Source organism: Lissotriton helveticus, chromosome 5_1 (genome assembly GCF_964261635.1).
Source record: "Lissotriton helveticus chromosome 5_1, aLisHel1.1, whole genome shotgun sequence".
Taxonomy (NCBI): Eukaryota; Metazoa; Chordata; class Amphibia; order Caudata; family Salamandridae; genus Lissotriton; species Lissotriton helveticus.
In genome coordinates, this window is record NC_136065.1 from 1,390,802,817 (window position 1) to 1,390,829,308 (window position 26,492).

Here is a 26,492-nt window from a genome sequence, read left to right on the forward strand (position 1 = left end):
CTTAGGTACCCAGGACATAGGTGCACCTAAGGCCTACCAGGGGCTGCAGCATGTATTGGGCCACCCTTGGTTAGCCTTCCAAACTGACACCAGAGGTTTGCAATATCAGCTTGGGTAAGGTGGTGTAATCACCCCTTACTTAGATATAGTATACCTATATCTATATATATATATAGACATATATTAACCTATAAGTCACTCCTATGGCAGGCCTTGACAATCCTGGAGGCAGAGTGCTTGGTTTTGTGTGAGAGGGTGCCCTAGCATGATCTGAGCCCCTCTGTAGCTTTCGGAACCATCTCCTTATAGCTGTTCTATGATATCGCCATACCATATACTCTTAAGTGCATTATAATCCTCACGGTTAATGCTAACTTTGGTTTGGCTTTATCAAAACATGTTGTGTAAGGTGTCAAACACTTTGGAATACTACCCTCCCGCCAGTTCTGGCGGCAGGGGTAGCGTTTCACCCTTCTAGAGGGAGAAGACATGTAGTTACTGGTAAACCCGGTCAAAGTTAAACAGAGCCCCAGCATCACAAAATGGATGCTGCTGCCACATACATGAGTCTGCCCTCCTGCTGCTGGACGAAACTCTAGCAGGGGAGGCCTGGACAATAGGTTTCCTGTCCAGGGAGGTGCTAGCTCCTCCCCAGGCAGGCTTTAGTGTATTGGGGCAGGGTGGGTTGCATTCAGTGAATGCTTTTCAGACACTGCCTGGGGCACACAATGTGCTTCATGCATTTCCCAGTTCAATCCGGTTGCTGGGGCACTCTGCCCCAGCTCTGGCGCGAAACTGGACAAAGGGGAAGAGATGTGTAACCACCCCCTCCCCAGGTCCTCCCATAGGTGGGACCCTAGAGTTAGTCCAACCCTGAGACTTTAGATTACCCTGGACAAAACTCTGATACATAAATCTTGGACCTTCGACATTCCATATCGACTGGAAGACGGAAGAAATCTCCATTGTGGTCAAGGAGTGACCACTCTGTTGAAACAGGCACCAACAGCATCTTTGCCGGTCTGCATTTTCGAGGCTCCCGCCGGATCCCGAAGAATCTGCGACACAGGACACGGACTTCCAGACATCTCTGATGCTGACCAGCGCTCCCAGCAAAGATGAGAACTGTAGCGGACACGAGAGACTTGGGACCGGAACTCCTGGACATCCTGCATTTTTGCAACTGCACCTACTTCCCGAGGTATCCCGAAGTTGTGCATAGGGGTATTTGAAGCCCCTGCCCCAAGCACCTTTTGCACTGAAGGTCAGAAGCCTACACTCCACGAGTGTCCCATAGGCCCGATTTGTGCATTTCCGCTCGAGGCCCCTTCGCGTTTCCTAGTCTGTTGGCTATTTAGCCCCCACGAAGGGCCATCTTTGATTTCTTGAGCTTTCCTGGGTGCTCCAGACGTGCTCTTACTCCTCTCCAAAGGAGTAGTCCCTCAGACCTTGCTGGTCTGCACCAAAGCCAATCTCGACAACTTGAGTGGGTTCCAACAGAAAGAAAGGTGGATTTGCTATTTTGATTCGCACATCAACCTTAGTTCTCAATAATAGTATATCAATATCATGTCATACACACTAAATAGTACGGAGTGCTGCTTGGCGTTGGATGCACATCCACCTCGAGCATCAGAACACGACCCCCTTCCCAAACAACAGTTCGGAATTGAAGTCCTCACAATACAAAAAGAAACACCAGTGCACTTCCAATATAGTCTCTTTGATCCCTTCGCTATTTTAGCGATTCATTAACAATCCAAGTCTTTGGTCAAGCAGTCAGATTCACAGACATCAAATGTAGTGGAAATTTTATTTGTTTCACTTTATGGTCCACAGCCGACGCGCATTTCGCCCCCTTCGGGCTTTCTCAAGGCTTTGTATTGTGTGCAAGTAATCCTTAGTTCCAATATATATATATATATATACACTTTTTGAGATAATATTCATAATGTTTTATCCAATCGATCTAAAACATAAGCTTATTCTGTATTCTACCATGTACGCCGTCCCTGCAACCCGCCGGGTTGCAGGGACGGCGTACATGGTAGAATACGACGTACATGGTAGAATACGACTCGCGCTGAGATTGTGGAACGTAACATGGCTCCACACTAAAACATTCTATGGGAAATATTGATACTACGATCTAAGAGAACATTAGGATCTTGCAACAACATATACAAAGTCACAGAATAAGCTTATGTTTTAGATCGATTGGATAAAACATTATGAATATTATCTCAAAAAGTGTATATATATATTGGAACTAAGGATTACTTGCACACAACACAAAGCCTTGAGAAAGCCCGAAGGGGGCGAAACGCGCGTCGGCTGTGGACCATAAAGTGAAACAAATAAAATTTCCACTACATTTGATGTCTGTGAATCTGACTGCTTGACCAAAGACTTGGATTGTTAATGAATCGCTAAAATAGCGAAGGGATCAAAGAGACTATATTGGAAGTGCACTGGTGTTTCTTTTTAACTTGAGTGGGTTGCTGTTGCCAAGGCTTGTTGGATCCAATCCGGATTCCGACGCTGCAGCACTCGACATCCTTCCTGGGACAGCTCGAATCCAGCTCCTGGTCGTCTTCGACGCCTCCTGGTCCTCGAGGCTGAAGATTCAAGCTTCACCTCTTTCACCCGAAATCACCCGACATCGGCTGGCATCTTCTCCTCGCCATCCTGGTCACTGGCTAGTGACCCAGACTCTGTCCCTTCTGCTTTCTGTTTCTTCACATCTCTGATCCACCCTTGGATCCACCCGGACACTTTTCCTCTGGGCGCCTGCAGCATTTCTTCGCAGCTCTCCATTGGAATCAACGACGAAACCCGACATCAAAAGACACTTATGCACCCAGCTTCCGTGGGTGAGGTAACTCGAGTACTCCGGTGCTCCCGTGGGTGTTGACTCTCGAAATGTCTAAGTCTAAAAGGGTTCCATCGTAGTTCACCTCTAGGTGCCCTTAATTCGTTCTCCATAGAAAGTCAATGGTGATCCACGGCTGTGTTTAGACACTGCACGCGCCCCCCGTGGGCCTCCTGCATCCTATCCTTGGGTAGTTCCAGGTAGCCCTAGCGGTTCTACACGCCCTAGGTCTGCTTTCTAACTCTCACGTGGTTCTTATACCACTATTTTAGTATATGGTTTTTGAGGCCCCTAGGGCATAACGTACACTGTGCAACTTATCGTAGGCTAATTAAGTTCCTTGTATTGTACTTTTACCTCTGACCTCATAAAGAGACCAGAGGGATTAAATACATATATATTTGATATATACCTTGTGTGGTGTGCTTTCATTTGGTCATTCACGTGATTATAATTGGTAAAACAACTTGCTTAACTCGCCTCTAAGTCTTAGCCTGAAGGCTGCTCTCCACAGCTACCACTAGGATAGCTTTCTATAAGGTTGACTTTACAACCTACCATCAGTAAGGGTCGTTTGGACTGGTGCAAGGTGCCCACTAGAATAGTGGACATCATATACCAGTCCAACCTCTCACAAGAATGTCTTCCCATTCATTCCTATGGGCCTCCTGGCCCATGGGAATGAATGGGAAGGTATTCCTTAATTGCGATTCACAATATGCTAATCTCAAAAATGCCAAGAAATTGCGAACTATTTGCAAATTTTTAAATACATCTCGTTTGCGATTCTCAAATAGCGATTCTCAAAAAATCCCTATTTGAGACTTGCAAATAGAGTATTTGATAAATATGCCCCCTTGCTTCCAAAGTCTAACTACACAAGGTATTAAAATATATTTCTGGGGTTTCTGATGCAACAATCATGTTCTCAGTGAGCAAGCAGAGAGTTGCATTCCTAGTCTTTCAGCTTTTCACCTATGAGATAAAGCCCTTTGCATATCATACCCATTCCTTTCTGTCTAGAAGGGAAAGTTCAGGTGGCCATGTGAAAGGTTCATGGATCCGTTGATCCTCCCTTCCACATTCAGCATGTGGATTTACTCACTAATGTGTGGAATTTCCCAATTTAGACCACAAATAGTTTCTCTGGAGATTTATTTCCATTGACACTGACCTGGGAAATTATCTTTGTTTTTCTACTTTCCATACTATTTGCCTAACTCTCTAGATGTCCAAAACTCACACAAACTGTGAATAATCCTCAAAGCTCCATTCTGGCCATGGCAGATTTGCTTCTCTGTCTTCCTGAGTTTGTCTAGTTTGTGCATCCCCTTCTTCAGAAACAGGGGCTACTTCTAAAAGTGCTGAATCTGAGAACATTTTTTTTTTTAAAGAAAAAGGGCCAGATGTATCAAGAGACCCTTTTGCGATTCCCAAATAGCGATTTTTAAGGAATCGATATTTGAGAATTGCAAAATCGTATGTATGTAGAAATACGCTATTTTTTAGCGATTTCTTAAAATTCCTTAATTGCGATTAGCAAATTGCTAATCGCAATTAAGGAATAATTTCCCATTAATTTCTATGGGCCAGGAGGCCCATAGGAATGAATGTGAAATTATTCTCAATTTGCGATTCGCAATTTGCTAACCGCAAATTGAGAATAATTTCAAGGGTGCAAGGGTGTCTTAAGGACACCGTACTGCACCCCTAACATGGACATGTTTGCGCATATGGCGTACATACATGCCCTGCCACCTTTACAAATTGCAAAAAGTGCATTTGTAAAAGAATTTGCAAATTACCACCAACTACAAGTTGGTGGTAATTTGCGATTTCTTAGTGTGAAATCACAAAACTTTCTTGTTTCTTACATACCATTTAAGGAATTGTTTTTTGCGATTCCTTAAATGGTAGCGCAAAATTAAGGAATCGCAAATTTTGCGATTCCTTAATTTTGCGATGTGATTTTTTTCATACATCGCATTTCCTGTTTTTTTTGTCGCAAACGCTGCTATTTTGCGATTCGCAGCGTTTGCGACAAAAAAAACGCTTGATACATCTGGCCCAAAGTATACAGCTTTGTTAATATTAGTTCTGATGAATACTGTTTCCTCAGACAGAAAGTATCTCTGTATAACCTGTCACCATGACAACTGAAAGCTGCTCATGCTGGTCCAGATCTTGTCTGCCCTGGTCCCTAGAGACTGGATGATAACTTTTGACCTGTAGGGCGCTTATTTGCATATCCATGTCCTGCAAGCCCATAGGCAATATTTGGGGTTCACCATGGGCTAGGAGCATTTTAGGTTTGCAGTGCTTCATTTTGACCTCTCCACTGCCTTTGGGTGTTCACAAAACTGATGGTTGCAGCTCATCTTCAACTACCCAAATGTGACGACTGCTGCTGAAGGCAGACTCATCCCAGGCAGTGACCTGCAGTCTCGGGCAAACCTCCTGACATTGTTGGGGTTTACTGTTAATGTGCAGAGGTCACACCTGACTCCTTTGCAGATGCTCCATTTTATCTCACCCATTCTGGACAGGGTGCAGTTTCGCACCTACCCCCAGGAGCGAAGAGTCCAGGACATTCGAGCTATGATCCAAATGTTTTATCCTAAATCCTGAATTACAGTGAGGAGGACTCTGAGGATGCTGGCACTGATGGCCTCCTGCATCATGTTAGTCAAGCATGCCAGATGGCATATGAGGGCTCTGTGGAACTGCGCCAGGGGTACCTCTCCAATCAAGACTTCGGAGGAGACTGAAGGATGTGTAGTGGTGGCTACTGCACTGCGATTGGAACAGTGGCAGACCCCTCTACATACTCCACTCAGAGGTAACAGATGCATCATTCTGGGATGTGGAGGCCATTTCGGAAAGGTGGAGATTAGGGGCATTTGGTCTTCGGCAGAGGCACAGCTCCATTTCAACCTGCTGGAGCTGTGAGCCATCATGTGCCCTCTGCTGAGCAAGAAGACCTTAATAACTTCCGCCCAATCACTCACATTCCTACTCTTCATTGAAGCTGCTAGAGAAATGTGTCCATGTCCAATTTTGTAGCCACAATAATCAATTCCAGCTTCTTGACCAATTCCAATCGGGCTTTCGCCAGGGTCACAGCACTGAAACGGCCATTACCCACATAATGGATGATGCTCTAAAAAGGCTGGATCGGAACGAAGCCTACCTTCTGATCCTCCTTGACCTCTCGTTGGTTTTTGATAAGTCAAACATGACAACCTCCTGGATATACTGGAACGCAGGATGGGTCTCTCAGGATCAGTTCTAAACTGGTTTGCCTCATTTCTTCATAACAGATCGCAAAGAATTAAAGTCCATTACTCCTCCTCCAACTCTACTCTGATCACTCTAGGGGTCCCACAAGGGTCCTCACTATCACCCACACTCTTTTTAACTGTTCATGGTGCCCTTAACGCAAATGCTCAAATCATCCAGTATACTGTATCACATGTACGCTGACGATACCCAATTTTACTTGAAAATCTCCTCCCCCAAAGACATCAATTCACTCATTTCGACCCTTCTCAAAACAAAAACACTGATTGACTGCAAAACATCTCAAGCTAAACTCCATCAAAACAGAATTCCTCCTTATTTCTCCTCCCAATCAGGCCCCTATTATCATTGAATATATGAAGCAGCTTACGGCTCTCAACTGTGTTCCACACATCAGTGACTCTACCAAATCTCTCAGAATAATACTTGAGAAGGCCCTGAGCATGCAGGAGCACATCAACGCTGCCACCAAAGAGCGAACTTCCAAATGAGCATACTAACTAAGTTAAAACCCTTCCTTCCTCCGGAAGACCTCAAGTCTGCTGTTCAAGCACTAGTCATCTCCAGATTGGAGTATGGGAGCTCACCTCTCTGTGGCCTTCTGAGCTGCAAGTTGGCACCCCTGAGGGCCTCACTGAACTCAGCGGCTAGGCTCATCATAGGATCCAAAAGAAATAACCACATCATGCTGGATTTAAAATCTCTAAACTGGCTTCCTTTTGTGGCTAAGATTCATCTTAAAATTGCTAGCATAGCTCACAAAGCCCTTCACCTTAACACTCCTCTGTACCTCGCCCAGAAACTGTAAATCTCAGGTGGTTGCAGATCTTTGAGGAGCTCTGGCACATTAGTGCTGAAACCACAAAAATTGCAAAGAAACAAAACCTATAACCGAGCCTTCTTCAGTATTGCCAGGGAAATCTGGAACTCAGACTCTATCACTCAACGTCCTCTTTCAAAAAAGAAGTCAAAACTTTTCTTATGCATACGTTCTAAAATTGTAATGTACATACTCCCCCTGAAAATAATGCGCTGAGGCCCCCTTCTCACACGTCTGCTCATTTACTGTATTTATTGTATTTATGTGGTGTACTGATACCGCTCATACAACTGATTTGTTTTACCCACCGGTCTTCCTCTCTGTTATCCTAGTCCTTATTTTAAGTGCTCCGATACCTGCTTGGATCATGTTCGCACTTTATAAAACTTTATAAATAAATAAAAAATAAATAAATGTGGCATTGAAACCCTTCCTGCCATCTGTTTAAATGGAGGTTGGTTCTGGCGTTAAAAACACCACCACAATGTGTACTGTAAGAAGCAGAGTGAGTGGGGTCATAGACCCTGTGCCAGGAGGTGAGATCCTGCTCCTCTGGACATGGCTACAATGGCAGGCAATTTTAGATCCTCAAATAAGGCAGAAAGCAAGCACAGCACTAGGCGCGTGGCACTCCTTTTAATGCTAGATCTCTGCTTGTTCATGGTCACTGATTACATGGTTGCACATTCTCTCGACCTGACTTTCATCACTGAAAACTGAGCTGTCACCACTTCAGACCCTGACCTAATTTCCGCATTTCCAGCAGATTTTGGTATTTTCAGGCTGGACCAGGAGGGAAGAAAGGCTGACTGCCTCATCATCCTTTGCTGGGAGCATTTTAAACCGCTTTTAAAGCACTTCCTATTATTCAAGTTAACAATCATCATTCTTTTGATGGGCTTCTACTAATCCGTCCTCTGGGCCCTAGAGCCACATTTTTAAATAACACTGGTAATTTACTGGAAATTAAGGCTAACTCCTCAGACCTTACAATTCTTAGGGACTTTACCTTCCATCTGGAAAATCCCCTTAACAATGACAATGTGCATCTTGTTGATCGAATGGCCAGTGTAGGCTTAGTTTAACTGGTGAATGGTCCTACCCATGTAACAGGCCACCTTGTAGATGAAATCGTATTAGATACTCCCCACCTTCAATGGAGGTCCTGTAGGTTGGTCAGATCATCTGGCAGTTATGTTTGAGATTAAAGGGATGACCTATGACTTAAATACCAACCAACCTCACTCTAACACAATTCAGCGCCCATGACAAAAGCTCAGCGCTGACATGTTTAACTCTGCTCTTGCTCACACTGAACCTGGTATCTCAGAAGATCTTGATCTAGCCACTAGCAACTACCATTACTGGCTAGATTCCTCTCTTAACCAACTGGCTCCATTTAAAGACTATCATAGTCGCAAAACCAATCCCTCGGAACCCTGGTTCTCAGAAAATCTTAAAAACCAAAAACAGAAGTGCCACAGTCTTGAAAGAAAATTGAGACTGATTTATAACTCTAAGGAAAAAGAAATCTAAAAATCTTCAATCAAATCTATGAAGAGATGATCCACACAGAAAACGGCAGCAACTTTGCTGTGATAATTGAAGACCATCAAAAATTCTTCGAAAGATTTCTATGCAACAGTGAAAGAACTGTAGAAACTCCTAGAAGCAAGAAATAACATGACCATTCAACAGTTTTGTAACACTGTGGCTTCTTTCTTCCAATACAAAGTCAAGGTGGTCTATGAAACCATTTTGGCTACAAATGGCCCCCTCGGGCTGATGACTAGCCATGCCTGCCGCCCTTTTAATATCAAGAGAACTGTTGGTTAACTTTGGAAATGATGCAGCTCTCTTTGATGCCCAAACCGATATCTATCCTAATACCTTAATAGGCTTTTCTCAAAGAGACAAATCTAGTACCTTTTCCACCTTTTTTCCCCTAACCTTAGATCAACCTCGAGATCTATTAAATCAGGTGAAATCAGGCTCCCCCTGGGTCCCATTCTCCCCAAGGATCTTGCATTTGGTACCTGAGATCACGCCAACACATCTCATTGGCATTTTCAACTTTCCTATTAAGCACTGGTTATTTTTCTAAAGAGTAGATAAAAGCATCTATTTTACTGGAACTGATTTCCTTCATTAATGATAACCACCTGTTAGATCCAACGCAGTTTTGTCTTTAGAAGTCATCATAGTACGGAACTGGCCATGATCACTGCCACTGAAGAAAACTGGATGCTGGCAGAAATGCAGCCATAATCTTATTAGATCTTTCGGCTGCATTTCACAAGGGCAACCTCTACCTGCTTATTGATTGTCTTACCTCCATAGACATTAGGGACAGAGCTCTTTTCCTCTTAAAATCTTTTCTTACGGGACGAGAGCAAGCGGCTCATCCTTCTGGTCCCCAAATTAGAAGCCTCAAGAACTCGGAAGTCTTCCAACCCCAAGCACAAAGGTGAAAAACCATGGGGTTATGTTCAACAGTAAGTTGTCTTCTGAAGGTCATATCAATCACTTCTCATCATCTTGCTTCCTCTTGTTAAAACTTCTTAGGAAGGTCCTCCATTATGTTCAACAGGCTTTGCAGAAAACTGTAGTCACTGCTCTTATCTGTTCTAAGTTGGTCTACTGCAATGTGCTGTTCACCAACGTCCAGTAAAAGAATCCTGAATAAGCTACAGATGCTTTAAAATGCGACTGTCTTCTTGCTTCTGGGCATACCAACATGTAAGTCCATCTCACAAGCTGTGACCCAGCTGCATTTGCTTCCCATTAGAAACCGTATTAATTTGAAAGCTCTTTGTATTGCTTTTAAATCTTTAAACAATATTGATTCTGCGGATTTGCCACAACTCTTCTAGTGCTACATTCCTACCAGACTTCTTCGGTCATCCTCCAGGGTAAACTTGATGGTTCCTAAATTCAAAAGATCGAAATGGGGTGGCAGAATATATGTGACCTGCACTGCCAGGTTATGGAACTCTCTGCCCCATGAGCTTAAGGAGAAATCTGACCTTCTTGCATTCTCTAGGGAGAGGTGTAGTGCAGCGGCCAGACCAGCCGAATTGGGAGCGCAGGGCTCACCGTTCGATCCCCGGCGCCGGCGGCAGCACACTCAGCACCATGTGACTCTGGGCAGTAGCTCAATTAATCTCCTCAACGGCCCCCAGCGTCTTGAAACCTTAAAAGGTGATATGTTTGCACGTCACAAATATGAATTATTATAAAAACCTGGCTTTATAATCATTAAGAAATCACTTTTTGCCTCTGTTGATTATCCATTGAGTATTTCCCCCTTTTTTGGGGCTGGCGCCTAGATACACCCAGGTAGTTGTGCGCTCTATAAATTTTATTTTCGTTTAATTTCATATACACAGCTAAATAACTCTAAGAGTATAGTGAAAAAACTGCTACTTCCATGAAGGCCATACAAGATTCAGACCTACCAGGGGCTTAAAATCTGTGTTCGCTAACGGTATAGAACCTCTCTTCTTCTCCTTGGATGAAGACAAAAACTAAATGCTGTTAATACTTCTTGGATTCTCTGCTGTCTATAATGCAGTGCAAAGGCTTAAAATCTAGGTCAGTGTTTCTGGAAGGTGCACAGTAGAATCATCTCCTTTGGTATCACGTAGCAAACCCCAGGGGTCACTGTTTTCCTGCTTGGTCTTCACCATCTACCAATAACTTCCCTTTCGCAGTACCTGATAATTTTCCAAATGAATGCTGATGACTCGATCTTTAAAAAGGGCCTGGCACTGCCCGCTAGATGTCTGTCTTACCTTCAAACAGAGAAAAGCCAACAACCGCATTTCATTTGTCTCAAACTTTTGTCCATCCAGCAATAAAATCAGTAAGCTCAGTAGAAAAAATTGGTCAGGATGCCGTTTTGATGAATCCTTTTCTGGCCCCCTCCCCCTCTTTTTTCCTATAAAAGGGGACACAACTTGAAAGATCATTCAGTCCATCCTCTTACTTGGACTCCCATTTTTTTTTTTAAAGATTTTTTTATTGAAGTCTAAGGTGGACCAAAGCATGGAAAGTAAATATAATAACATGTACAAAGAGAGATACGATGAAAAAGAAAACCATACATCAATAATAATACATTCTAAAGACACCTACAATGCATTTAATCAAAGTACGAACCCCATATTTTTTCGAATTTCCTAACCGCCCCGATTCGTTGAGCATAAATTTGTTCGCATTTTCTGACCCTTTCCATTTTATGAAACCATTCTTGTGCATTGGGGCAGTATTGTGAATGCCAATTCTGAAGTAGCAACGATCTAGCAACTGCCATTGCTATGTACATCAATTTAACTAGCTGCTCGGGTAACATAAGCTCTGAGTCAAAACCAAGCAGAATTAACTTAACATTCACAGAGATCATAATTTTATATTGGTTGGCGTATTCAAAACCCATCCAAAAAAGAATATACTTGCTGGTCCGGCAGATTTAAATACTCCTCTCAAATCGATTTTTTTCTTGTCTCGCGACAAATTGAGTTCTCCGATCAGAAGATGCTCCATAATGGTTTTTCTGATCATGCAATGGTAATTATTGAATTGGCAATAGCAGATAAGGTCAGAGCTCCAAAACTTTGGGTCTTCAATAAAAAAATATCTGAGCGACGAAACATGGGTAGCTGGCATCAAACTTGAGATTTCGGATTTTATTGAACGTAATATGGGAACAGCCCCTCTTAACTATGTGTGGGACTCTTTGAAGGCATACATTAGGGGGCTAGTGATTGGGAGAGATGCAGCAGATCTTTTGGCCGCCAGGAATAAAAGTCAATTACTGCAGCAAAAAATTCAGGCTTTGACTGTTCTTAGGCAACAAAATTCGGCTAGTATTGTCCAGGAACAATTAAATGAGGCTAAAAGGGAGCTCTGTCAAAATTTCTATATTCAGAGTGAAGAGATTTTCTTTAGGAACTCTCAAAAAATCTATGAGGAAAGCAACTTTACTGGCAAACTTCTGGCGTGGCAGGCCAGAGAGCAAGCCGCCTCAAATCTGATTCACTCGCTACAATCCCCGGACACTCTCATAGATACATCTGTTCCGGAAGAAATTTGAGATATAATGGTAGACCACTATAATAAGAATTATAATACTCAATCAAGTATTGATCGTCAAAAATTACTAAAATACTTAGAAAACATCTCTCTTCCTGTTTTATCCCCAATTGAACAATCCACAATGGTTAATTCATTTACTAGGGAGGAAGTAGAGCAGGTGGTGCAAGACCTTCCAATGGGGAAGGCTTCTGGGCCTGATGGGCTCCCCGCAGAGTTTTTTAAGGTTTTGTTTTAGTTCTTTCTCCGATCTATTATTGAAGCTACTAAACTTTATGTTGGACGGTGGCTCAGTCCCTGATTCGTTTCAGGAAGGCACCGTAGTTAGCTTTTTAAAAAAGAACAAACCTCCCAACGAGCCGAATTCATACAGACCTATTACGTTATTAAATACGGATTATAAAATTACTACAAAATTATTATCTATGCGTTTTAATTCCCTCTCTCCAGATTTGATCCACGCAGACCAAAATAGCTTCATTGCTGGTTGACAACTGATGTTCAACACGCATTTTTTAATTGAGGCCTTAGATTTCTTTGAAACATGAGGGGTACCTGCCTTAGTTTTGCTGTTTGATGCTGAAAAAGCTTTTGATTTGGTGGTTTGGGAGACACTTTTTATTATTTTAGAGCACTTTTGGATCCCAGCGGCAATTATAAATCTAATTCAGAACCTTTACTCAGGAGCCCAAGCTAACATTATTATTAATGCAAAGTCTGTGGGCTCAGTGTCCGTCAAACGTGGTACCAGGCAAGGGTGTCTGCTTTCTCCCGTTTTATTTGCTTTCTTCAGTGAACCCTTAGCGACTGCAATTAGGAAGTCATCCAATATTCTCCCCCCCATTATTTCGATGCCTAAAATCAAACTTTATGCAGACGATATAATGTTGCTAATTAAGCCTGAAATACAATGTCAAATTCACGTTCTGCAAACATTTGAAGAATTCGAGGCTCTCGGTGGCTATCAGATCAACAAAAAGAAAACCGAAATCTTGGTTTGTGGCGGTATTGATCCTGTGCTGCATCCTGATTTAAGTTCCTGTATTAACAATAGACCAAAAAGATATCTGGGGGTTCTCTTTTCTTCTTCTGTTGCAGATCTCTATACTTTAAATTTTCTCCCACTTCTTCAGAAAATACGTCTAATGCTGGAAAGATGGAACCCTCTGCCATTATCTATTCTAGGCCGGGTTGCATTAATTAAAATGTTGCTTCTCCCTCTTTAATTTTTTGTTCTCTACTCTTTCTTGTTTTATACTTGGATCTTTTTTTGCCAAAGCAGAGTCCTTGTTTTCATCTTTTATTTGGGCCAGAAAGACACCTCGCATAGCTTTAAATATTTTATACGAGGATAAGGAGCAAGGAGGCCTTGCTCTGTCAAATCTCAAAGACTACTACAATGCATATTTTGTTCAATTCCTAAATAGATTTAAAGACCCTAATCAGAAACTATTTATAAATTTCTTTTTTGATCTAATTAGTCGCGAGACCCAGACTACCTCTCCTCTTCAAATATTCAAATCGCTCAAATTGGTTCGTTATAAGGTCTTAAATTGGTTTTTCAAGAGGCGTTCTGTGATGCTCAAAAGATATTCTCTCCCCTTTCTCAATCTAGCTTCCTCTTTAACCAGCGTATTTTCTTTTTTAGGAGCTGTCATTAGTTCTGAGCTATTAGAAAATTGGCATAGGTTAGGGTTAACTAGGCTTCAAGATTATATTAAAGACGGGGTTTGGATTACTTTGTCAGACATGGCACTTCGTGTTCGAGGAAACTTTCTATTGCTCGGTTCATATGATCTGACTTATGGTGTTCTGCGTCAATTAGATCCTATATTCCTTTTGTCCGCAACCCAGCTATTTAAGGAAGTTTTCGTGCATCCACAGGAGAAGAAACCCGGGGAGTGGAAACGTTGTCTAACATTAAACAGGGCCCCAGACTTTTTTTTGTAGAGTTTTATATAGCGCGAACTAGACCCGAACCGTATCAGGTATCAGAGCGCTTTACATAGCACAAGTTACATTTTACATGAGGACACACACTTTCATGTTTAGGCACGGGGAGATTAAGTGATTTGCCCAGAATCACAGGAGGTTTTGGCGTCGTTACCGAGACTCGAACCCAGATCCCCAGGTCCGAGGTCGAGCGCCTTAGCCGTTAGGCCAACTCCTCTCCTTAAGCTTTAAAGCAATTAATAAATGGCAAGGGCAGGAAAATGTAGTGCTATCCCCCACTATTTGGCAGAATATTAATAGGTTGAACTTTTCTGTACTACGAGGTGCTAATTGGCGCAGAATGCTTTCCCTAAGTAAATGGCTTTTGTATTTCACTCCGGCAATGGTAGCTAAAATGTATCCTAATAGCTCATCTACTTGTTTTAGGTGCTTGCATTATACTCCCGCCAACTGGTCCCACATAATTGCTCATTGCTCTAAAATAACTTCTTATTGGGAGGATATCTTTGCGTTTTTACAAAACCAATACTTGGACTCCCATTGAGAATTCTAATAATCAAACTACCACTTTCATTTTTGGTTTATCACAGATCACAGGACAATATAAATGTCAGAACTGTTCAGTCTGTTCCCACACCTTTAATACAAAGATATTCAAACATAACAGTATTCTCCATCATTTACAACAAACAGTTCACCAATTGTAGATCGAGCAATGTTTTAAATGCCATTTTGGTGCCCCTGTGGCCTCCTATGTATTGGCCAATCATCAAAAATGATCAAAACATTTATCATGTAACACAAAAGTTGCATTCACTGCAGAAGTGACAAAACACCTTTGGTTGCCCATTTCATCTCACACAGTCATACAGAAACTGACCTCATGTAGCAAATCATTGAACAACCCCTACTTCCAGCACGGGGAGGGGACTTATAAAAGGTTTTGATGTGATGAGTGGCTCTGGATTTCTATATGTGATACTGTCGATAATGTTTTAAATTCCCTGGATGAATGGAATAACCTGATTTCTGTTTATTGTCAATGTGATATATCGTACCCTGTAATTACAACATCAATTATAGACACGTACTTACATTTTTCTTTTAACATTTGAATTTTTGTTGTGCCTTTTAATTGTAGTAATTCTTATAGATTGTAAGTCCCCTAATCAATTATTAATTTAGGAGGAAAGACCTGTTTTAATGGTAATCAGAACTGTAGTCATTCCTTTCAACATTTCTTGTCCAGTTGATCATTATTTTTCCAACGTTTCTCTACATGTTCCAACTCAATTATTAGAATCTTCTTTCATTCTCTTCTAATTTGTTATTTTTGGGCTTAGGTGCCACCCTACACATAAATATCTTGTATTTAGTTATCAACGTAAGTTTTGTTATCACTTGAAAATTGGTTGCCTTATTCAGTTTTTCTACTTGTTTTTCTAGAATGACCAATTTGATTGTTATGGTTTCCATTTTTTGGTGCTAATTTGGACCTCAGGTGCCACCCTATTTAAAATCATTTTTCCATAAATTTGCTCTATTTTGAGTAATATCTCAGCCCAATGTATGAACTTTATTACATTGATAGAAGTCCTTAATTGCATTTTTTACTCCAATTGAGCGTTCTAGTTCCTTTGTACTACTCACGTTTGCCAGTTTGTTTTTATAATGAAAGAATTCTAATTTGCCTTTGACTCCTCAATATAGAGTCCTCCGTGTGATGCCTGCCGCACACCAGTACTGTCTAAGGTTTGACATATTGCACACGACATTAGTGCGGTCCAACTTGCTTTTTGACTCTTCCAGATGAAGTCCTCCGTAGTAGAGCTGGCGCACACTAGTTCAGTTTAGTGCTTAACGTATGCCGCACGCCTCTGCGTGCATGTCCCCGGCACGCATGCTTCCTTTTAACCCAGAACGTCGGCTCCTTACCTGCTGACACAAATGCCGATGCTTTCAGGTGCAGCGGTCCTTTCGAATTTGGATTCACTCGATACAGGTAATCCCTGTGGCGACACTAGATGACCTTTACCTCGACCATCAGGTAATGTTGCTGTCTTTATGGGCTAATATGAAACTTTTGTTTCTACTTTCAATTTGTATTATTTACAAATGGACTATCAGTGAGCCCCTACCAATTATATGGTTTTATTTTTAGCTTGAGCACATACTTTTCTCACAGGTGGCACCTTACATTTATTTTTTTCTAGTTTGAAGCTTTTTTGACAAATGGCCTAATGTGTGCTCTTTCTTATAGATTTCCAACTGCTGACTCTGCAGGCTTACATTTTTTTTACCTTTACTTACGTTTCTTAAATTATTCTTAATTTGTGATACTTCACACAGGATTCTTATTATTCTTTCTATGCAGCTACCTTTCCTCTTTTTGATGATCCCTTACTATCTCGTCCTGATCACCTCTTGAATCATGTAAGATAGAAACACCGTTGACATATTGACTGGAAAATAATTGGATTATTATATATTTAAATCAGTGGAATCTTGATGAATTATGATGTATTTAGCAGCATTGCTTGTACTATTATTTATTATTGTTGTTCCTTCTCTTATTTCTGTGTAAAACATTTTGCACCGCTTGCACTTTTTTTTGTACGTTTTTGCACATTACATTAGGGACACTTTTTCAATACTGTTTGTTTGAAAAAAAAACGATTACCAATTTAAATATACTTCACTAACAACTTTGGGTCCCACGTCTCTTCTTTATATTATTAATGTTTCCTTGATTATACATTTTGACAAGTCGCGACAGCAGTTGACATGGCATTACAAAATACAGTTTGCATTATAAATCGTAGGTCAGACCAGCAAGTACACCATTACGAGCCCGTGGCATTTCCCTCCCTAGCAGTTCTTCCAGAAGTCGTTCTGCTTTTCTGAATGGCGGGGGCACATATATGACCCCTGTGTGCATACGACTTACCCCATATCTTGTCCTACTTCTTGGGTCAACCTCTGCCTTCATAAATGGTCCTTTCCACTACCGGTACTTTTCACGACCAGTCCTTGTCTCGTTCCCATTCCTCAAGCGTTGGTGGCTCATTTGCCCCCCATTTTCATGCAATATTTTGTTTCGCCATCGGAAACCCCAGGGCCACCTAAATTTGTTCCTTGCTGCTCCGGTCTCTCTGTTCCCATATAGTAAGAAGACACATTATAGGCGTAGACTGAAGGTCTTTGCCACACACGATTCGCTAAAGAGTCGTTATAGACTTCCAATATCATTGATTGACTAGACAATTCCATAATATGTGTTAAAATGTAACCTCTTGTTCACAAAGCCTTCTACATGTAGGATCGTCTTTACTTCTCATTTTTGTCATGGTACTACAAAAAAGGTAGGACCGGTGTCCTACCTGGAGTTGGATTAGCATTAATCTGGAAAATATGCCACTTCTCTGGGGAGGACAACGCTTCTTCCTCAGCTCCTATTTCCATTATATCTTCCTGCCAGCGCTCACGGAGCCGCAGGACAGGGTCAGGCAAGTTATTGAGTAATTTTTCATGTGTCATGGCTATTGCCCTACGGTCCATGTAGTCAGTCCAAAGTCTGTCCTCCAGTAGTGACGTCTCTGGGAGGTTGGTACCCAGTGGGATGGCCGCGATTAGAGCTTGCTTTATTTGTAGATAATTATAGGTTTTTGTGACTGCCCAGTCAAAGTCTTCTTGTAGATCTGCAAACTGTATTACTGCTCCTTTTGACCATAGGTCTCCAACTCTCGAGATACCTATCATGTCCCATTTGTCAAATCCCAGGCATTTGATTAGTGTACCGAGTCTTCCCGCTTCCCAGAGGAGCATAGATTGAGTCACTTTATTATGCCTTCTTCTGCAGTCTCAGAAGCACTACTAAAGTTAAAAGAGCTACTTTTGGAATAAGTAGCTGGTTTTGGCTACCTGGGAGAAACCCTTCTGTGGCCCATCAGATACATTCATGACATCACAGGCTGGTACATTATGACCCAAAGTTTTTGTCAGAATCTGGTTTTTCAAGAGTCTTCCACTAAAGTGAGTCTTAACGCTATTAATTTACTACTGTCCCTCTGGCTGAGAGTCTAAAAGAATTGACTGCCAAAAATATTCGTCTTTGGCAGCATAGGTCTTCACATTGCTAATGCCACATGCATTTTTGTCTACTATACTTATCATTTTAGAGTGCTGTGTAAAATGACTGTCACCTGTCTTCACAAACATGTGAAAAAACCTTTTGTGGCAGAGGTGCGTCTAAGGGATACCAACATAAGCAACAGCAGCAGCTCCATTCCCACTATCTTCTGTTGGATTTGCGGCCTCAACATCCATAGTATACCCCTCTTGTATCCCATGAGATTCTGTTGGAGGGTTCTCGCATTTCTCCACCAATTGGGAAACAGTCACATAGGATCGATAAATAAATGACCCAGCTTATTTGCAAGGGATATGCTGTTACCTTCCTGTCTTACACTTCAGACATCCCAGCTTCCATCAGGACATGTTCTGCACCACAGGCCTTGTTTTTGGATGGAGAGGTTCTTGCCCTGATGAAAAAAGAGCCCACAGAGATGATGCCCTTAAATAAAAGGGTCACATGGTTTTATTCCCTACACTTATTGCTCCCCAGTATGGACGGAGGTATAAGACCCACCCTGGACCTTAGCCTTTGAATCTGTTCATTCAGGAAATCAGGGTTAAAATGTGTTCTAGAGCCAGGTTCTGTTAGCCCTCAATTTGAGGATTGTCCAGGGTGCCTATTTTCATCTGCCAATTCTCCTCACTCTCAGGGTCTACCTGTGGGTCACCACAGGGTATCACCAGTCCACTATCAGTGTCTGGTTCTACCATGTGGTCCAAAGTGCTGTTGGCTTCTCTAAGGAGATTGGGGTTCTTGCCTGCATTTTATGTACTTGGATTACCAAGTAGTGAAGGTAGAGTTGACTGTGCTGGTCACAGAGCATCTTCAGTACACCATGACCCGTCTACACGACTTTGGATTAAGATTGCTGCCCAGAAGTCTCAGCTTGTCCCCATGCAGAAATTGGCCTTCATGGGTGCAATACTAGACACCACCAGTACGAAGGCTTTTCTGCCTTCTCGTAGGATTGCAGATATTTCGGATCTGATTTAGATGTTTCTGGGTCAAACACCATTCTCAATTCTGGATGTCCTATGACTGTAAGACCCTGCATACCTCAAATATTCTGCGTGTGCCACACACTGGATGGGGAATGAGAGCCCTTCTGTGGTGCTTCAGAAAGCAATGGCTCCAGCGTCAAGGTCCTCTGGTAGAGCAGGTTCAGGCTTTTAAATCTATTCTTCCAGGTATGCACTGTTGGATATGCCCCTCCAATCTTTTGGTGGATCACCCCTTCTGTCTTAGACAGATCATGGGTGCAAAGTCTGTCTCTGAACAGTTCCTACAAATAAATGTACTGGAGGTACAGGCTGTCAGCTTTGGTCTGAAGACTTTCCTCCCTTCCATCTCAGAAAGCACCACTCAAGTTATTTCAAACAACACGACCACCATCCCTTATATTAGCAGAGAGGGCATAGTGGAGTCTTTTATGTGTGTTGGATTACGGTATAGCCATTGTATCTTCCCAGTTGCAGCCCACCTTTCGGGCATCCTCAACATGAGGGTGAATACACTCAGCCATCTTTCCTTAGAGGACCACAAGCGGGTGCCTCATCCAAAAGTGACAGAGGAGATCTTCTCCAGTTTGTGGGATCCAAGAATGGATCTTTTCTCACTGGCCCTGAATAAAGGTGTGCTCATTTATGTGCACGACGCCACGCTCTGAATGGTTCCCTGGGGAATGACTTCAAGTTTGGTTGCAGCCCCTGCTATTTGTATTCCGATACCAAAGGGGATGATGGACGGACCTTTTGAGCAAATCAAACACTCACCCCCAGTCAACTAATCTGGGTTTAATCCATCACCATTCTTTAGCACCCTCCACCGCCCCAGTTCAAACATGGCCAAATGCAAATCAGTCTGACCCTGTGCGTCATGGGAACAGTCCAGCCTGAACTGCCAAGCCATGTCTTCCCTGGACCGGAAACAAGCATCCTGGGACCGGTTTCAGGTTCATAACCCTCATCAGCCAGGCTATCTTGAATCCAGTGGCAAAGCGAGCAAGGGACCCACGTCTGGGCATACCCTGCCGACTTAGGGCGAACAAAGCGATACCATAGGGGATGATGGATGGAACGTTTGAGCAAATCAAACACTCACCCCCAGTCAACTGATCTGGGTTTAATCCATCACCATTCTTTAGCTCACTCCACCACCCCAGTTCAGACAATCCGTATGCAAATCAATCTGACCCTGTGCCTCATGGGAACAGTCCAGCCTGAACTGCCAAGCCATGTCTTCCCTGGACCGGAAACAAGCATCCTGGGACCGGTTTCGGGTTCATAACCCTCATCAGCCAGGCTATCTTGAATCCAGTGGCAAAGTGAGCAAGGGACCCACGTCTAGGCATACCCTGCCAACTTAGGGCGAACAAAGTGATACCAAAGGGGATGATGGATGGATCGTTTGAGCAAATCAAACACTCACCCCCAGTCAACTGATCTGGGTTTAATCCATAAGCATTCTTTGGCCCCATCCACCACGGATGTATGACGGTACAACGGGTGGTATTACCACGCGTACCTTTACAACGCAGGTTTTTCAATGCAAGTCGTTACAACGACTTGCGTTGGGGGGTGCTGGATAGTGAATAGTTTAATTTACTATTCCAACTCCAGTCCCCGTGGATAGTAGGGATGGTGTTGAATAGTAAATTAAACTATTCCCAATCCTAGAGCGCCCTCCTGTGAAAGTCGTTGTAACGACTTTCGTTCTAAAACCTGCGTTGTGATGGTACCGCGTTGTTAGAGTTTCGTTGAAAAGGATGTTCCCCCTCCACCACCCCAGTTCAGAAATGGCCATATGCAAATCAGTCTGACCCTGTGACTCATGGGAACAGTCCAGCCCGAACTGCCAAGCCGTGTCTTCCCTGGACCGGAAACAAGCATCCTGGGACTGGTTTCAGGTTCATAACCCTCATCAGCCAGGCTCAGGGTCAGACTGATTTGCATATGGCCATGTCTGAACTGGGATTGTGGAGTGAGCTAAAGAATGATGATGGATTAAACCCAGATCAGTTGACTGGGGGTGAGTGTTTGATTTGCTCAAACGCTCCGTCCATCATCCCCTTTGATATCGTTTTGTTCGCCCTAAGTTGGCAGGGTATGCCCAGAGGTGGATCCCTTGCTGACTTTGCCACTGGATTCAAGATAGCCTGGCTGATGAGGGTTATGAACCTGAAACCGATCCCAAGATGCTTGTTTCCGGTCCAGGGAAGACATGACTTGGCAGTTTGGGCTGGACTGTTCCCATGAGGCACAGGGTCAGACTAATATGCATTTGGCCACGTCTGATCTGGGGTGGTGGAGTGAACTAAAGAATGGTGATGGATTAAACCCAGATCAGTTGACTGCGGATGAGTGTTTGATTTGCTCAAACCCTCCATCCATCATCCCCTTTGGTAGTGCTATTTGCATTCCAGCCAACGCTGCATCTGTCCCGAGTTCTTCAGAAAGTACATGAGAATGGGGTTTTAGTGATCCTGACGGCCCCAGACTGTTGGAACTCGGCAGCACTCTCCTTTTTCTTCATCTTACATTGGGTGGACTTGCACTCGCAATAGGATTGTCAGGTACTTTAACCTAGTCCCCAGACACTATGGCTGCATGCATGGAGATTGACCAGTTGCAGTTAGAGTCCTTCTGTTTACATACAGATGTGGGTGACGTTATCTTGACTTCTAAAAACCTGCCACAAAATCCATTTATGTAAGTTGATATAATTAGTTTGTAGAGTGGTGAGAGTCAAATGTCCTAAACCCCTTTCAGTCCTCTCTTTCCAATATTCTACAGTTTGGGATATCTCGTGTCCAGCAGTTCACGATCTTGCTTTGGTTTACCCTTTCCATTAAGTTCTGCCTCGGCCAAGAAAGAATCCTCTGGTGAGCATTCATGCTCGCTCTCTGAAAGCCATGACTGCTTCTACGGCTCTCCTTAGAGGAGCTCCAGCATGTAGCTCAAGCTGTCCATGATGGATACGCTTTCTTTGATGTGTTGCATGACTTACTCGGTTAACTAGCACTCCTCAACCCACCTTCTGAAGGATATTGCTTTGGGACTCGCTCATAAGGTGAGGAATCAGTGGGAAGAAGTATCCTTCAGAAATAAAAGTTCCTTACCTTCGGTAATGATATTTTTGTGGATACTATATCTTACTGCATATTTATCACCGCTCGCTCTCCGCCCTCGATGACTTTGTGCTATTAGTAATAATAAAATCTGAAAGTATGCAAAGGTGTCAAGTGTGGCTGTCACTGTTGGTAATTTCTGTTTGGTACTGCTCCAAATGCAGAAAAAGGTACAACATTGTTCCTTGGTTTGTGATTGTGTAAGAAATATCCAGTATTTGTAAAGCACGAACAATTACCTGAGGGTGTCACGGTGGTGGGGGCCGTTTGGAAGATTAAGCGAGCTATTGCCCAGAATCACATGGTGCTGGGCTGATCTGCCGCCGGCACCGGGGATTCAACCGTGAGCCCCCGGGTTCCAGAGTCAGTCGCCCTGGCCGCTGCACCACACCTCTTCCCCTAAGAGGTAAAGACTTAAAGACAGTAAAAGCATGAAATGGTTGACTTTTTCGCGAGTGGCTTGACAACCGTACCTCAGGGTTCTTCCTATCAACAAGACATTTGTCTGCTCCTGCACTGCTGACAAAAGAGCTACAAACCCCTAATCTGACCCTACCTTGATGAAGGATTATCTCCCTTCTCTAGTTGGGTCATAGATCTAGAATTTAAGCATTTTCACCTGCCCATTCGCACGAATTATTGAAGGTATGTTTGATTCATAGTAAACAGACAACACTACCATTTGTCCTCAGATCACCCTCTCTGATAGTTTACAATGGCATGGTCTCATTGCGGCATTCATCAGGAGATGGGGATATCATGTACATCCCGTCCAAGATAACCGGTTAAGACTTGCTTCTTCTTGTTCCGAGGCAACGTAAAGTTACGTTGAATCTCATGCAGTTTGAATGCTTTCAATAAACGGTTAAAGTCTTCCCTAGCCCTAAGCCAGAATGTCTGTTTCCCGGTTGCATATGTCATTAGTGTGCTGCTGGAAGCTGTGCTTTCAGAGGACCCAGTTAAACCACTGTCAGAGTTGATCAGAAATGGCCAACAGCCAGCTTCTTCATTGTGAGCATACACGTCACTGTTAGAAGTGATATCATGCTATGTCTTCCCTCAGCCCCTCACTGCACACTGCTGATGAGGCCAAGACCAGCTGGTTGCTGAAAGACATTAACAAGTGGCCACTGGAAGGATCAGATCAAGCTGAAGGCAACTTTCAGTTTCACTCTGTGGTCTAAACTTTAAAGACCGAAAAACAATTGGTACAGGAAACACTGCTTTATTAGTTAGCTGGCGAGCATACCAGGAAACACATAACAAGATTCTACACATAAGTGTACTGAAGCTCAGGGTGATGCTTATTCTTGTCATTGAAGGATCCTGTCAATATCATGGCAACATTACCACTATCATGTCTTTTGTTTTGGAACGAGGACTTAAGACCTTTGTGTGGAGGAGCAGGCAGTCTCATTTAGGACAATGCAGCACAAAGTTCACATGGCCACAGAACACCTGCATTAGTGGTAAACAGCGCATAGATCTGAGCTTATGATTGTCACCCGAAAGAGGACCTTCCTTATAGTGATTACACCAGCCCCATGAGTTCGCAGGATGCAGGCAGTAGCGACATCAAAACGATTCACTGTGAAGACAAATCTGAGGTCCATCCTAGGCATGCGCAAGGATTTTCATCTTAAGAAAGTATTTAATTTTCTCTCGTTCTTTCAGTGTTTCTCAGCTGCAGCAGAAGTATAGCGGCCCACTTTTGATCCAAGTGAGCTTTGTAGCTTCTTGAATCGCAAAGACTGCAGGTATACCCAATCACAAGCTCTTTCTTTTGATCAAGCCTCTGGGGGCATCTTTAGAGATCAAGGCTTCTCCGGCTGGATCTCGTTCTTCTTTCATTTTTGTGATAACCAGTCTTATGTAAGGCTGATAGGAAGCAATGGCGCCCGCCGTAAGATTATATGCTCTGCTATTCTATTGGATATTTGCAAAGCTGCCATGTGGATGATTCCCCCATAATCGTCAAGAAGGAGAATACTTATGGTGGCGAGAGGTTCTAAAAAGTTGAATTTCATAACTTTCCTTCGAATTTTTATTCACAACCAATGCAAAAATCATTGGATCGATTGATGCAAAACTTGTTCCACTTTCTCCAACTTGAAATGTTTTTTTTGACTTTGTGTAAAGCGATCCATGTTTATAAAAAAAAATCAAAAAACAGAAGCGTCAAGTGACTTTCATTTCTGATACAAAAACTGTACTGTTGCAGCACATTTCCAAAAGAACATCATCTTTAAAGTGCTCTACATAATCCTTTCTTCCTAACAGTTTTCTAAAATGCTTAAGCTAAATTAAAATAACCCCAAAACTCATAATTTTGTAGCAATGTTTAAATATGTTAAAACTACACAAATGCTCATAATTGATGGTGCTCATACGTTTGGTGGAAGTTGGTGACTTACTAAAGCTATGACGACCGTCAAATCAGAGTATCCCTCAAAAGCACCTTGTGCTTGTAACCGTAACCTAGGGTCTGAGTCAGAGTTTGACAGACAGGCTACTCCCTCACACACCTTTCAGATATCCTTTCTCCCTATTACAAGGGCAATATATCCTACGGCACCTGTAATAAGGCAGACGGGAATTACAAGTGCATTATATCCTACGGCACCTGTAGTAAGGCAGACGGGAATTACAAGTGCATTATATCCTACGGCACCTGTAGTAAGGCGTATGGGAATTACAAGTGCATTATATCCTACGGCACCTGTAGTAAGGCGGATGGGAATTACAAGTGCATTATATCCTACGGTACCTGTAATAAGGCAGACGGGTTGTCCGTCATGTTTGTGATTGAGTAGCCATCATCCAAACTAGGCCCTTGGTCCACAAAACATTTGGGCCGTAAATGTTATTTTATTTCACGCACAAAATTTCATTTAAATAATTATTACATTCTTATGATCGAGCTTAGCTGCATAATAATTTCTGTTCGATGCAGTGACAAATACCTCTGCATTGCTTCTTGTTTTAATTTATTACAATTCATGTGTCTGAAAACCTTACTATTCAGTAGTATAGACAGTTTTAATCTGCATATATGCTATAGTGTGTTTCTTGACAGCATATAAGTGACGTTACACACTTTACTTCCATCAAGCTGGAAAGCGAGTGGGAAACCACTTGAAGCCGAAGCTTGTACACGATAAACAAGAGAAAAATAAGCAGTAAAAGCCCATTTATTTCATTTTTTTCAGCTATATATAGCGCCCCTCTGATGTGCTGCACGGGACGTGAAATGAATAAAGGAACAATGCACAGGAGATGGTATTATTTACAGTTATTCCTTGACTCCAGTCTCCATTTTCATATGAAGGACTTCTGCATGTGGTAAGTGAATTTACTTCCTCCTTGTTGTCGGTGCAGGTATTGGTTTTTGTTACTTATAGAACACACCAGGCGTATTGGTCTGCAGATGATTTTGCAAATTGTCCGGTTCCCATCGCATACTGCAGTTTGATTTGGTGTGTGGAGCTCTCTGTCAGTAGAAGGAAAAGAACCTGTGTTTTTTTAATGTCAGATGGTAGGTAATCTGCTGTATTCATTTGTAAGGAGAAAATGCATTTGACTCGTAACTGTATATGTATTTAAACAATCCGTTAAAGTTCATGTGATAGACAGGTGGAGTAAAAACAGAACATGAGCACAGAGTTCTAGAAACAAGAATAGACAGGGAGAAACACACTTGAGCGTCTCGTCGCAGACTGGTAAGAAGAAGTAAGCAGGAACAGACGAGAGAGGGGCATATTTGGCAGGATTTCAAAAGGAGAGGAACGAAAGAAAAGTGAGAACAAAGAACACAGAAGCTCCATAGAGCATCTGTTTATTGCTCGGCTCCGAGCTGCCGAATGGTGGTTGCGTCACCGTTGTGACATCACCAGAGATGAGGTGGCCGTGGCGATGCCTGCTAGACTAGGAAAGAAACCCACGGCTCCGAACTCAGGCTGCAGCCTTTATTTTGAAAGGCAGCTCTTACAGGAAGTGTATTCTTATCGTGGCTGCGACACTTTGTTCTTTGCTGTCACCTTCCACGTGCGTGTGTGCCCATGACCACCTCTTCTACTTCGAATATGCACTTCTCTGGGCGGTAGAAGCTTGCTTGTGCCGGGGCTGGAGAAGCCCTGTGTTTCTTTCTGTCTTCCACTCTCTCTCTCTCTCTCTCTCTCTCTCTCCCTGTCTC

General features: G+C 42.8%; 1 protein-coding gene across 1 annotated transcript in view; it reads left to right on the forward strand.

Moving 5' to 3' along the window:
* MTCH1 (mitochondrial carrier 1) overlaps nt 1-26,492 on the forward strand; it is a 414,326-nt gene that overhangs the window by 347,642 nt on the left and 40,192 nt on the right. The window contains exon 12 of the transcript XR_013594892.1: nt 25,510-25,642. The gene's annotated coding sequence lies outside the window, so the exon portion shown is untranslated. The remainder of the gene's footprint in view (nt 1-25,509; nt 25,643-26,492) is intronic.